Here is a 13,404-nt window from a genome sequence, read left to right on the forward strand (position 1 = left end):
TTTTTTCTCAAGTTCCGACATACTGATTTGAAATGATGGTTTTATGGGAATTCTGTCTGTCATAGACAATGGTATGAATTTAAATATAGCAAATGCCCTATTGCTACAATATTTGCATCTTGTCGTGCATATCCATTTTCCAGCTTTCCTCTGTAATTTCTCTGTAGTAAACACAAGAAGCACACTTTGTTCCAGAACAGCCTTTCTTTTAAGCATGAGCAGAAAAGAGATTAGGCTGGGGGGAAAGTTTGGGGAAGCAAGCAGGTTCTTACAAAAAACATCAACTTGGGACCACAGCTGCCAGGTGTTTCTATCTTATTTAACTCAAGATTTTCAAGATTATCTGAAATAAGCTTCAAAAGTCCGCCATCTCCTCATTAAATAAGGTGATTTTAGATGTGTGTACACCTGTGGCAGATGAAGAACGTGTCTAGCATGTTGGAGTTATGTTCTTGGAGATCAATAGGAAAACATATAGCAAATGGCCATCTTTTAAAGGAAGAAATGCATTGCAATGCTGTTTCCTTTGAACAAATAAAATGACATTTTCTTCAAAAAGTGCAGGATTTCTTTCCAAAAACTACTGGAATTCTTTAGTTTCCTATGCCTATATTAGAAAAACTGTGGCATGTCATATATCATACTATACTCATCAGAACCTTACTGCAATAAAGATTGTAGATACCAGTTTTCAGAGATCTTTAAGGGATCTTAATGAGACTTTATTTAAGTCATAGGAGTTGTTGAAATTAGGTTCTTTCAGTCTAAAGTTGTGCCCTTAATTTTTAAGGGGTGGGGCACAGTTGAATAATAGATCTTCACTTACCTCAAAAAACCAAACAAACAACCCAAGACTTGATCTTGTTTAGGTGCCTCTCCTTGCAGTCTTTAAAGCAAGTAAAATATGATTACTATCATTGCTGCTAAATAGGTCTAGTATTGTTTTCAGCTTTTGGCATTTGCATAATTTTACACATTTGTCTGCAAAATTTAAGGCAGAGTTGTCTGTCTTCTGGTATCAAATTTCTGTTGTTTGCAGAAATGCTTAGATGTGGCTTGGTTGCATTTTGACAACTTTCTTTGGAACTCTTAAGTTATAGTTTTCAGTCCTTTAAATTATGTTGCTGTTGTTTTCTGAATTATCTCCAGTACTTCCTTTTGGCATGGTGACACATGCCAGAAGTGGGTGCAGTACTGCACAGTCTTTTTCAGTGAAGAAGATACTGATAGTATAACCCTTTTACCTTTTTAGTCTGATTCCTGTATGTTGAAAATTTGTCTGAATGTAGCATAAAGTTTATGTTTAGCTAAATATCCACCCAGATGCCACAAATTCTCATAATCTTTTGTGATGTAGTAATTGCTCTCATCCAAGTAAATGTATTTCACATTCTTTGTTCTTCAGACTAAAGATGACTGTAAAAGTAAAGATAACTATAATAAAGATGACATCTTTGCTAAAGACGACTATTATTGGCAGTTATATGGATCGTGTGCTTTTGCCTTGCCTTACTGAGTAAGGTAGATTGAGCTGAAGCAATGCTTTGTCTTACTGTCATTAAATTGTTGACTCCTTCAATGTGGATTATCTTGTAATCCTACTGTTAAATGAATGCTAATCTGGAAACAGTCTCATTATATTTAGATTCATATTTTAATGTCATGGAGCAGATGAGTTTAGAAGGGCCTCTTGATGTTGTCTAGTCTAACCTCCCCCGCTCAAGCAAGGCCACTTAAAGCCAGTTACCCAGGACTGTGTCCAAATAGCTTTGGAATATCTCCAAGGATGGAGACTTTAGAACCTCTCTGGGCAGCCTGTGTACATTGTGGGCTCCTGTTCAAGTTGGCGTCCTCCAGGAAGGACCCTCAGGTCTTTTTTTGCCTAAAAGGTGTATATCTTATACTAGAAACAATTAGCTGTTTATATACTAATCCACATAGTCTTTTATACTTCTTTCGTCCTATCCTTCAGAAAATACCTGTGAGAACTGAGCAAACAGATAGGTGCTGTTAGGCAGAATGCAAGTCTAACTAACATATAGGCTGCAAACATTGAGTAATTGATTTGATTTATGAGATACTCAAGTTTTGGAGAGGATTGAGCAGACAGCATTCAATGCACAATAACACTTCTGTTTGTTATTAAGAACCTGTAGTTCTTTATTTGATGCCAACATGGAAAAATACTTTAGCTTGGTGCTGGTTTAAAGTCATTAAACCACCTTGGGTGCTTTAGTTGCTTAAGCTTGTTCAAAGGCAATTTCACCATGGGTATTCATAGGAATTAAATTGCAGTGCTAAATGCAGCATGGAGAGAAACTCCTGCCATATGATTGTCCTGTATCTTGGGGTGCTACTTTCTCTTTGTGATAACCATGTTCCTGCTTATGTTTCCAATTAAGCATATAATTCCCATTGAGAACCTGAATTATTCTCTGCCACCCTCTTTAAAAGTCGATAGCCTTCTGTACATAGTGTTCTATTTCTTCTTGACTTCTTTTCAGCATGACTAAAATGCAAGCTGGCAGCTCAGGCTGGAGTCAGGTTATTCCTGTGTTCTTTTATGATAGATAATATTAGATGATGATATAGTTTGTAAAGTCATGGACTATGAGGTATATCTTTTACTTAGACTTTTCCACTTGCTTCATCAACTCTTGTTTTCATTTTAGAAATGTGCAAAATAGTTCTGACCAGTCAAGAGAGAAAATGACATTCTTGTTTCTCTAGATGTTTCCCTTCTGGAAATACCTTTCCTGGCATTCTGAGCATTAATTTTAAGCTGTGGAGCAATTGTGATTGTATGTTTAATGCATTAGGAATGGTTGACTTGAGTCCTTTTGCTCTTGCACTTTTTTTGCTTTTGTAAGTAGAAATTCCTGTATTTCTCTAAGTTTCTCCCTTTACCTTTTTTCTTAATTTCTGAATACTAAGCAACTGACAGGGAAATTGGATGGGAACAAGATGAGTTTCTCTTTAGCATGAAGGTTGTCTGTTTCATGTCCTTCCTATCAGTCGTTTTGGTGTTTATTACACTACTGAAAGTGGTATTTATAACACTATTTTCAACACTTTTGAAAGTAATTGTTCTTTGCAAGCAAGCTGTTTGTACACTTCTTTTATATAATGCTAAACTCAGATTAAGGGAGAAAGAACAAATCCGAGAGTAGGAGCATAATTACCCATCAGTGAAGAAGAGAAGAATATATTCCTTTACAGTAATTCCGAATTTATGCATCTCTGCTACATTTATCTGTTCTGAATTTCAAAGCAAGGAAAAGCTAGTGTCTTATCTCCTGTAAGAAAGATAGCATTTTTATTGTCAACAGGAGATATTTTGAGCTGTCTTGTTGTCTAACAAGTTACTCTAAGACAGTTTGGATTAATTCCTAGCCCAAGGGAGTCTGTGACTCTTTTATCTGTGTACATGTATAGGATTGCATTTTAGTTTTTTATCTTGCTCTGGTGGGTCAGAAATGCCAATTGTATTAATTTTACCCTGTCCATAATAATGTTGTGTAGATGCTGTTTGGTACCTGATCTTGTATGAAGTAAATAATTTACGAAGTTTCAGCCAAAATTGACATAAAGAAGCTTTAGAAATGAGAGTGCTCTTGTCAAGTGACCATAGTGCTCTTGTCAAGTGACCATATACATTCTCTACTGCTTGTATCATTTAAGCAAATTTTCATTCAGAAAACTTGTATTTCAAAGTCTTATTTTGCATCAGCAGTTCTTTAGACAACAGCATTCATTCTTGGCTTGTGTTTTGAGTTTTGATTCTTTGAAATTGAAGAAGTTATGAACTGAGACAGACTTCTCACAGCTAGAGCTTTTGGCTGTGATACTATCTCTTACACTGTTCTTTGGGACTTCCCAACCACAGCTTTACCTTTAATTGGGGCATTAATTGGTCTGCTTATCTTAGCCACTGGCATTTTTGAACCTTGTAAGTGTTTAGAATATTTAAAGTTCTTTGAAAAATACAAATAACAGGTGTCAAGTTCAGTAGTTGTCGGGTGAAAATATGCACATACAATTATGTAAGGTTAATTCATTTGGAAGGAAATTCTTGGATGTAATTTATAAGGTAGTTATCTAATGGAGGAGATCTAGTTGCCATAGATTTTAGTGAAAAATAATTTTAAAGTATGTGATTTGAACCATGATATGGGAAAAACAAACGAAATAAACCACAGCAAAGTTAGCATTACATTCAAAAGCAGCAGCAGAAAAACAGTCTAGTAACAAGAGATATCTTCCTTTCAGTCTGCCTTTACAGTCTCTTGAGAAGTGAAAAGTGTTTTGGACTGCAATCGACCTAGACGTCTGTTGGGGGTTAGATTTGTTTCTTTTTCACTTACAGAATATTTTCCCATAAGTTGCTAGGAAACTTAACAACTGAGCGCTTAACTAAAACAAAGAAGTGGCCAAAGGAGATTGTATCACCAGGCTAACCTATTGATTTTGGGTCTCTGGGAGTTTTCTCTGAGGGGCGAGATAACGTGAGCTTTGGGAAAGGTAAAAGAGCTGGGGGAGCAGTTGCTCTCTCTTGCTCTCGGGGAGGACAGGGGAGGACAGTCAGGCTGCCGGCTCGCTGCAGGAAGAGTTCACGGCCATCACTGCCTCGTCCTGAGAAATCTACCATTGTTTGCTCGTGTACCCAGGAATCCTGAGCTCACCTTTCTCCTGCCCTGCTGGGCTGGCCCTGCCCCCCACCGCCACTGCTTCTTCAGAGCTTTGAGGCTTTCCCGGTACTCTGTAGCCCTGCACTGCCCTGCCCTGCTGGGACATCCCTGCTGTTCCATCTACCACTGCAGAGCATCTTATCTCATCCACCAGCCTGGGACTTTCCACCTTTCCAGCTTGGTCTCTCAGAGTCCCGCAGGGGCACCGAGACCAAACTGCCCCGGGCTTTTGTGAAAGAAAGCCCTCGAAGTTCCTGGTTCTGTTTATTATTAATGCTGTAGTTGTCGTTTGTTTGTTGTTTTGTCATATATACTAGTAAAGAACTGTTATTCCTATCCCCATACCTCTGTCTGAAAGCCCCTTTAATTTTCTAAATTAGAATAATTTGGAGGGAGGGGATTCGAATTCTCCATCTCTAGGGAGGTCCTGCCCCTCCCTAGCAGATACCTGTCTTTCAAACCAAGACAATGTCCATGCTGCTGGTTCTACAGATTGGAAATGTTGACTTTGAAATGGTGTCTTGGCATGTCCACTTAAGTAGAAGAAATTGGTGGTCTATATTTGTATGGTTTGCATTCACTTACATGCTGAAGATTTCAAAGCGTAAAAAATACCTAACTTTTCTTGTCTTGTTCTCTCATACATGCACAGAAAGAAAAATTGCTCTTTATGTCGAAGAATACAAGGCAGTTTGAACTATTATTAATGAGCCCCAAACTGTGAGGGTTATATAATACACTGATGACATTTAGCTCTTTTATGTAGTTCCAGTGTAAGTTCAATAATGTAAGTTAGGGGGTTTTCATAAGAAGTGTCCTAATTTTAATCAACCAAAATTCAAATCAACTTTTGTTGTGAAAAGGAAGCCTCTGGAAGAAACAATGAGGTTTTGTATGAGAGACCTGTTTTTGATAACCTGTAGTTTAGGAATTTTGTTAAATATAAGCCTTAATTTGTTAGCCCTCAGGGAATTTTGCAAGCCATATATTTTTTCCTAGACATTGTGGGAGTGAAGACTGTTAATGAATGTTCTTTTCCACTGCTGTGCCTTTTATAATTCTTTGAGTGAAGTGATTCCTGATCTTCAATTAACTGAATGTAGCCTAATTATATTTAAGTTTAGAAATATGCATGTGTTTCTAGAGCATGAGTATAGATATTTTCTGAAGTTGTAACATACATTAATTATTAAATTATGTTATTTTTCATCTTCCAATTTAAAAAAAAAATTACTTTTTTGCTGTTTTATATGCTTGAAAGTACACCTGGTGTCTGAAAAGTAGTTGCAGAAACATTCAGTTTTCCCCCCTCACCTACCTAAAATACACTTAATTATGGCTGAGCATACTTTATGGAATCACATGTGGTTTGTGTATATTCTTTCATGGAATGTTGACTATGGGAGCCATCAAAACTACCATGTGCCCTGGTGTTGCCCGGAACGCAATAATCAACAACACGGAGGCAGAGCTCTTCAGTGAAAGCTGCTCCCCACCAAAAAAGGGGCCCAGCCTGTTTATTTCTTTCCTTTTATCATTTTGTGGGTCTGGAAGCACATTGGCTCCTGGGGTTACTACCCCTTCACCCCACTGGCCAGACCAGCTGTCAACCAACATTATTTTCAGGCTGGAAATATGTAAGCAAAGGACAGTGAACAAAAACAAGAAGGGTTGTTTATGTTCCAAAGCGTGAGAAAGTGAAAGACTGACCCTTAATATCGCAACAGTAGCTAAAGAACTGACTCCATCTTACAAGCAAGTAGAAGGCTTTAAAAAATCTCAGAAAAACCAGGGCAACGCCCTGGAGGTTGGTGTGTTTCTCAACAGCTAGAAAAATGGTTACATGCCAGAAAACTTTTTGAAAACTTGGCTAGATCATTTTGATCTATTTTGCCAAGTTGTAGCAATGTAAGCTGTGGAGTGTTAGTCCTCTAAAGTCTATCAAGTAGTTTATTTAGATTTCTTGGTGCTTGCCAAGTCTTTGGGAGTTTAATTGGTCTGTGGCTCACTGCTGGTCTCATTACCATGCTGATAGACACAGGGAGGGGAGCAGAACCTGAATAAAGCAGAATAAAATAGAGCTGTGAAGGTGCCTTTATTGCAGCTAAAGTTTCAGTGTATATTATGTGTTCAAATGAATAAAATGCAATGTTCAGCATCTTTAGAGATGCAGGAAGTAGGGAACTGTGACAACCTTGATATTGTGCATGAATAGGTTTAATTTTCAAGAATTCCAACTAATCATCTCCTATTGTGGATTTACAAGTTCTACCATATATAAAGAAATCTAGATCCCTAAAAAAAAATTTAAATTAATAGTCTATTGATAGGTTCTATGCAAGTTAGATGCTTACATTCAGCTTGGATACAGCTAAGAGATTTGTTGAATGTCTAACTGAGAGGGACAAATAACTTCAGCTGTAAAACAGCTGAAAGAGAAATGTTGGTATTTCAGTGTGAATTATCTGGATACTTAACAAAATTGTTGGGTAAAATATCAAGCAAATGCAATTGCCATTTGTAATAAATGTAAAGCCAATTCCAAATTAATAAATTATTTTATTAATTTTTAAAGAATCAACGAACAGAATTTCAGGTAAGCCAACAATCAAAGAATCAGTGTTGAGTCCTGGGATCGGCACTGGGTGAACCTTAGCTGCGGCCTCTATCGCATTGTAGCTCCCCATTCACGTCTTTGGTTTTGTGAGTCCTGTTTATATACAGTTTTTTTGCGGATCAGGGTATTACTTCATACTCTCTTTGTCCCTTCAGTTTTTCTTCATATTCATGTAGATTCATCCTCGCTGTCTGGTTGGTTGAATAGTTCTTCTGAGGGGAGATGAGTATTAAATACAATTTCTGGGAATCGTGCATTGAGATGCGCGTCCCCGATGGTGGAGCGAGATCCATATCGGTGATAATGGTTGGGTCGTTCGCAGTTCCCTCTCCGGAGAAGACCCATCTTCCTTGGACCTCCCCTTCTTTCTGTTGTGAATTTGGTCATTCCCGTGTTCCCAGCAGAGTTGTTTTCAATTCCCGAATCTGTTTATCCCCAGGCTTGAATAATTTTTACCCTTTATTTTAAAGAGCACAACTTGGTTTATATTACACATACATTATAAACACGAATTATCCCACATCGTTTATCACAATCTCCCCCCTTATAATTTTAGCATATTAATTTGTGTTTCTAATTCCTCCTGAGTCTTGCCATTTCTAATTGTTAATATCCTTGCCAAAAGTTACCCTTATGATTATCCTTTTCTGTTCTTGCCCATGCCTCAAAGTTAGCTAATGCTGTTGCTGCCCTGCTCCCTTTTCTTCCTTTTAATTTCATGATTTTCAGTACTTGCATGGCTTGTACTATCAAATGTATTGGATGGATGAGGCCAGGTGTTAGGCAAGGCAAAACTATCATTCCAGCTATGGCGCATAGTATAAAGAGTCCTATTTGCTCCCACCATGTTCTTTTTCCGAATAGTTGATCCCACCATGAGGTTTGAAGCCTTCAGTCCCCTTTTTGTACGGGTACTTGTGCTGCCTTTTTAATTTCTGCGACTAGGTCTTTTATAGTTTCCCCATAATCATCAATCTCTGCCTGATATTCAGTTCCTTTTAATTTTTTAGAGGCTTCTTCTTCTTCAGCCAACAAGTGATCTAATGCTGCACGGTGTTGATATATAAAAACCCTTATTTGAGGATGCTGTCTAGCTAGGAATTCGAGGACATCCAAAGTAAGGTTTGAGATCATTTCTACTACTGCCTGCAACCTTATGAGCCTATCTTGCAGATGGATCGGGGTTTCATATTTCCTGTTTCCATCTCGAGCCCAGGTTGCAGGATCGTAGTATGGTAACATCTTTTCTGTTGGCCAATCTTTAATACCCCAATTTTGATTTCTATCTACTTGTTCGACTCCTCCTTTTAATTCCTTGTTGTCTGATAAGCCGAAGGTTTCTTTTAAGCACATTCCTTCATTATTGTCTCCCAAGGGGTTCACATTGTCTCTTTGTTTCAGTAGCAAGTCTGACTGCTCATTCTTAGGTATCGCCTTTGGGTCATGGTCAGCTATTTCTTGGCCTGATGTAAACATTTTGTGTCGAGTGCCATTAAAAGTATAGTACCCATATCCCTTGTCCTTTTGGCAGCTATCCGGGGCTTGGTATGCTGTGAATTCCACAGCTGTTTGCTCCTTAAAACATGGTTCCCCTTTGTTTTGGGGCTTTTGCCTCTTTGTGCTGAGCTGAATTCCCTGAGGCTGGCCCACCATCGGGCACACGACTAGGCTCAGGACCACTAGGATTCCCCACAGGCATATCCCTCTGCTCATGTCTCTGCCCACTGGGTTGCCACTAGTGACGAGGTAATCTGTCTTCTCAGCAGCAAGGATATTCTTCTGGGGTTCAATTATTGGGCCAAGCTGCATACCTCCTCTTAAAGGCACCCCACCTGGATAGCTTTACGGGATCTGCGCTACAGGGTACCTTGTTAGTCCTTCAGCACTCGATCGCTAGGACTTGGGCTCTCGAATCCAATTTTCCCCTTATCCCCTTTTGGAATAGGCAAAACCACCCGTAAGAATCTAATTCCAGTACCCCCAAATTCGTGGCAAGCTCTAAGATCAGGCTGGTCAGTTCTTGCTCCGTTTCTAGGCACTTATCACACAAGCCCCTTGGTCTATATCCCCTTCTACAATGTACAGCCCAGATTTCCTGGCAATAACCACACTCAAAATGAATACATGGGTAGCATGGACATCCCAGTTTTGAACAACTTATTGTGTTCTCCTCGGTCATTTATCACGTCAGTGAAGCTTTATCTTCAGGTCTCTGGGGCAGGAGGTGACTCTCCACTCAGGCTTCTCTTCTTGTCTTTCAATTTTCTTCACCCGAGAAGCGTGTGTTTAACCGTTCTCAGCTGTCCTCATGGCAGTATCTGTGGTTAAGAGAACAAGAAACAGGCCCTCCCACTGTGGTGTTATGGAAACTTCTTTCCAGGCTTTTATCAACACTTCATTTCCTGGTTTTATTTTATGTATCACGAACCCTAAGGGGGTGCTTTGCATAATTATTCCCTTTTTGCTTAGCCCCTGCAGATTCTTATTTATTGCTATTAAATAAGGCTGGATTTGTCCGTCCTCCAGACTTGGATGTCCGACTGTCATTCAATGTTCATATGGCATTCCGTACAACATCTCAAAGGGTGATAAACCGCTCTCGGAGTGGGGCATAGTCCTCACATTTAGCAAGGCTAAAGGGAGACATTTAACCCATGACATCTGTTTCTAACATCAGCTTTGATAACTGGGCTTTCAATGTCTGGTTCATCCTTTCTACCCACCCTGAGCTTTGAGGATGCCAAAGAGAGTGATAATCCCATCTAATTCCTAAGGTGTCTGCTAATTGCCCAATAACTTTTGAGGTGAAATGGGTCCCTTGGTTGGAGTCAATATGATCTATTATACCTTAGCGAGGGACAATTTCCTCTAACAAAATTTTTGCTACTGTTTGAGCTGTTGCTCTAGCACTAGGGAAGGCTTCTACCCAGTGTGTTAACTGATCTACTATTACTAGCAGGAACTTACATCTCCCTACCTTAGGCAGTTCAGTGAAGTCTATTTGAATTCTCTCAAAAGTTCGATATGCCAGGGGCCGACTCCCTAAGGGAGTCTGCCGTGATCTTGTTCAGTTTGTTCTCTGGCATATCATACACTTCAGCACTTCCTGTTTTGCTAGTTCATAAATCTCTTTGCATCCAAAAAACTTCAAAAACTGTTCTGCCAGTGCCTGTGCTCCCCAGTGTGTCTACTGATGAAGCCTATTTAGACCCTTCCTTGCGTATTCCTTTGATAATAATTCTCTTCCATCAGCCAACTTCCACTTTCCTTCCTCCCACTTGCCCCCTAATTTCTTGTACTCCTCAATCTCTTTCAGGGACAAACAGGAGGGGTACTCTTGGGTATCTTTTTCCCTGACTTCCGGGGTACTCATTACTAGGAGGGTTGCCTTTTTTGCTTCCTTATCAGCCAAATTATTTCCCTAAGTTCTGAATTGCATACCCACCTGGTGCCCTTTTACATGTGCAATGGCAATGATCTCAGGTCCCCTTACTGCCTCTAAGATTTATTTTATTAATTCTTGGTGGACCAAACATCTCTCTCAGGTGCTAACCAACCCTTGCTCTTCCCAAATATTTTCAAATGTGTGGACTATTCCGAAGCATACCTTGAGTCAGTGTAAATTGTCCTTTGCTTCCCTTTCAGCCACCTAAGTGCTTGCAAAACAGCATACAATTCACAACCTTGTGCCAACCAGCTCGTGCTTAAAGGTCCTGACTCTATGACTTCCCCTGATTTCCTGTCCACTATTGCATACCCTGACTTTCTTTTCCCTTCTATGACCCTTGCAGACCCATCTACAAACCATTTCTCACCATCCTTTAATTGCTCCTCTTCCAAGTCCGCTCTTATTTTTGTTTGTAGTTCTACCACCTCTGCACAATCATGACTACACTCCTCTGATGTCTCACCAAACAAGAACTGAGATGGATTTTGGGCCGCAGCTGTCCGTAGCTCCAAATCGTATGAGTGGATCAATATTGCCTCATATTTCAGCAATCATCAGTGAGCCACTTATCCGCCTTCCATTGCAAAATACTCCTAACATTGTGTGGGGTATACACTACCAACGGTGCCCCGAAAGTGACCTTCTTAGCCTCTTCTACCGTTAGTGCCACTGCAACTATCGCCTGCAAGCAGGTGGGCCAGCCTCGGCTCACGGGGTCTAAAAGTTTCAATACATACCCCACCGGCTTCCGGATCCCTGCCCCATCCTGCGTTAACACTCCATATGCCGTGTGATTGCTAACATTCACAAACAGCTGAAACTGCTTCCTTATATCGGGAAGACTTAATACTGGAACTGCAACAAGGGTTCCCTTTAACTCTTCATATTGTGCCTTGTCCTGCTCTGTCCATTTTATTCTATCTGTGGTCAACTTCTCATATAAAAATTTTACCTTTTCACTATATCCCTCACTCCATTGTCTGCAGTATCCCAGAAGTCCCAACAGCTGCCTCACTTCCCTTTTTGACTGTGGAGGAGGTAATACAATAATTCCTGCAATCCTGTCAAATCTCTTCCTAACAGAGTGTAATCCGCCTCTTCTACCAGTAACATATTCCCCAAACAAATCTTAGTTTCCGATTCTATTTCTACATTTTTAATAACTGGAACTTTGAAGGGTTCTCCTTTAGCTCTTATCACCATCATGGTATCCCGGCTTTTTGTGCATCTTTTTAGTAATTTCTGAACCGTAGAACGCTTGACTCCCTGTCCTAGGTTACAATGTAAGATGTGCCCAAAGTATGTATTCTATCACCATCTTCATGAGCTGTTGAAACTAGGTTGGGCAGTGTTTCCCTTGTCCCCTCCCTCCGGAGTATTTTCTGTTAATGGGCCATCAAGTCCTTGCCCATGACTCATCAGTAACTCCCTCCAGGAGCTCTCTCTGTTTAATGGGCAATCAAGGACCCACTGCATGACTCATAAAATTACATCATCCCATTGTGAGATGCTCCACTCAGGGGGAAGAGCCAAGCATTCCCACCTGGATATAATCTGGGATTTGGGACAGCACAGGAGGCCTTACCCACTGGATTCCCAGAAGACAAGAGCTGCCAGACCTTTTTAGAGGATCACTGCTTCAACAAGACCGCTTCATCTGGACTGCTACCACCACCCTAGCTAACAGGGTGTCAGGTTGTATTCTGACTCTGTCAGTGGTTTTTGTGCTATTGCTTTTATTTTATTTTATTCTATTTTACTTTTTTTTTCTTCTCTCTCTCCTATTAAATTGTATTTCTGACTTGGAGTCTCTCACTGGTTTTGCTTTCAAACCAGGACACTCCTGAGTCCACCAGGAAGGCTATTTCCTCCCTATGGGGTCCTATTTTTAATTTTATCAAGGGCTCCGTAGATGTTCTAGACCCCAGAATGAAGAGCCCCAGACACCTCTAGGCATCTTCTTGGAACATCTTTTAATCTTTGATCCTTCTCTGACAATTCTTTTTGATTTGCCCCCTGTTCCCACAATAATAACACTTAGGGTTTTCTTTCAATTTTCCCAAGTCCCTTCTCAGCAGAGGCGACTGTCCCCTCTTATTACCATTCCTCCCTGTCCTCATGGATTCGTGAGGCTGCTCCCGCTTCTGCATTTCCCTGACGGCCACTACTAGCACCCTTACTTGTACTTTTTGCCCCGCCTCCTCCCTCCTCATATAAACCTTCTGAGCTTCCCTAAGTAGTTCTTGTAACCCTTTCTCTTGCCAATCCTCTAACTTTTCCAATTTTCTTTGTATATCTTCCCATGATTTTGCTACGAATTGTGTCTTTAACAATACCTCTCCCATGGGGAAATTGGGGTCTGTTCCCGAATATATCTGCAGCCTCTTTCTTAATCTGTCTAGCCATTCCGAAGGTGTTTCGTCCCACCCTTGACATTTGCTGAACACCTTGCTAGTGTTTTGTCCCCTTGGTACTACTTCCCTTATACCTTGTATTACTATATTTCTTAGATCCCTCATATTTCGTCGACTGTCGTCGGTCTGGGCATCTCACCCCGGGTTCTGACTTGGCCATTTTAGACTCTCTGGTGTGGCTTGGGGATTTCGGCATTCCCACTCTTGTATCCCTGCTTGCCTGATCATTTCCCTCTC

The 13,404-nt window shown here is 40.3% G+C and overlaps 1 protein-coding gene across 9 annotated transcripts in view; it reads left to right on the forward strand.

Annotated features, from left to right (window-relative positions):
• SH3RF1 (SH3 domain containing ring finger 1) overlaps window positions 1-13,404 on the forward strand; it is a 128,509-nt gene that overhangs the window by 81,183 nt on the left and 33,922 nt on the right. The gene's annotated exons all lie outside the window — the stretch shown is intronic.

Source organism: Prinia subflava (assembly GCF_021018805.1).
Source record: "Prinia subflava isolate CZ2003 ecotype Zambia chromosome W unlocalized genomic scaffold, Cam_Psub_1.2 scaffold_2cwr_NEW, whole genome shotgun sequence".
Lineage (NCBI taxonomy): Eukaryota > Metazoa > Chordata > Aves > Passeriformes > Cisticolidae > Prinia > Prinia subflava.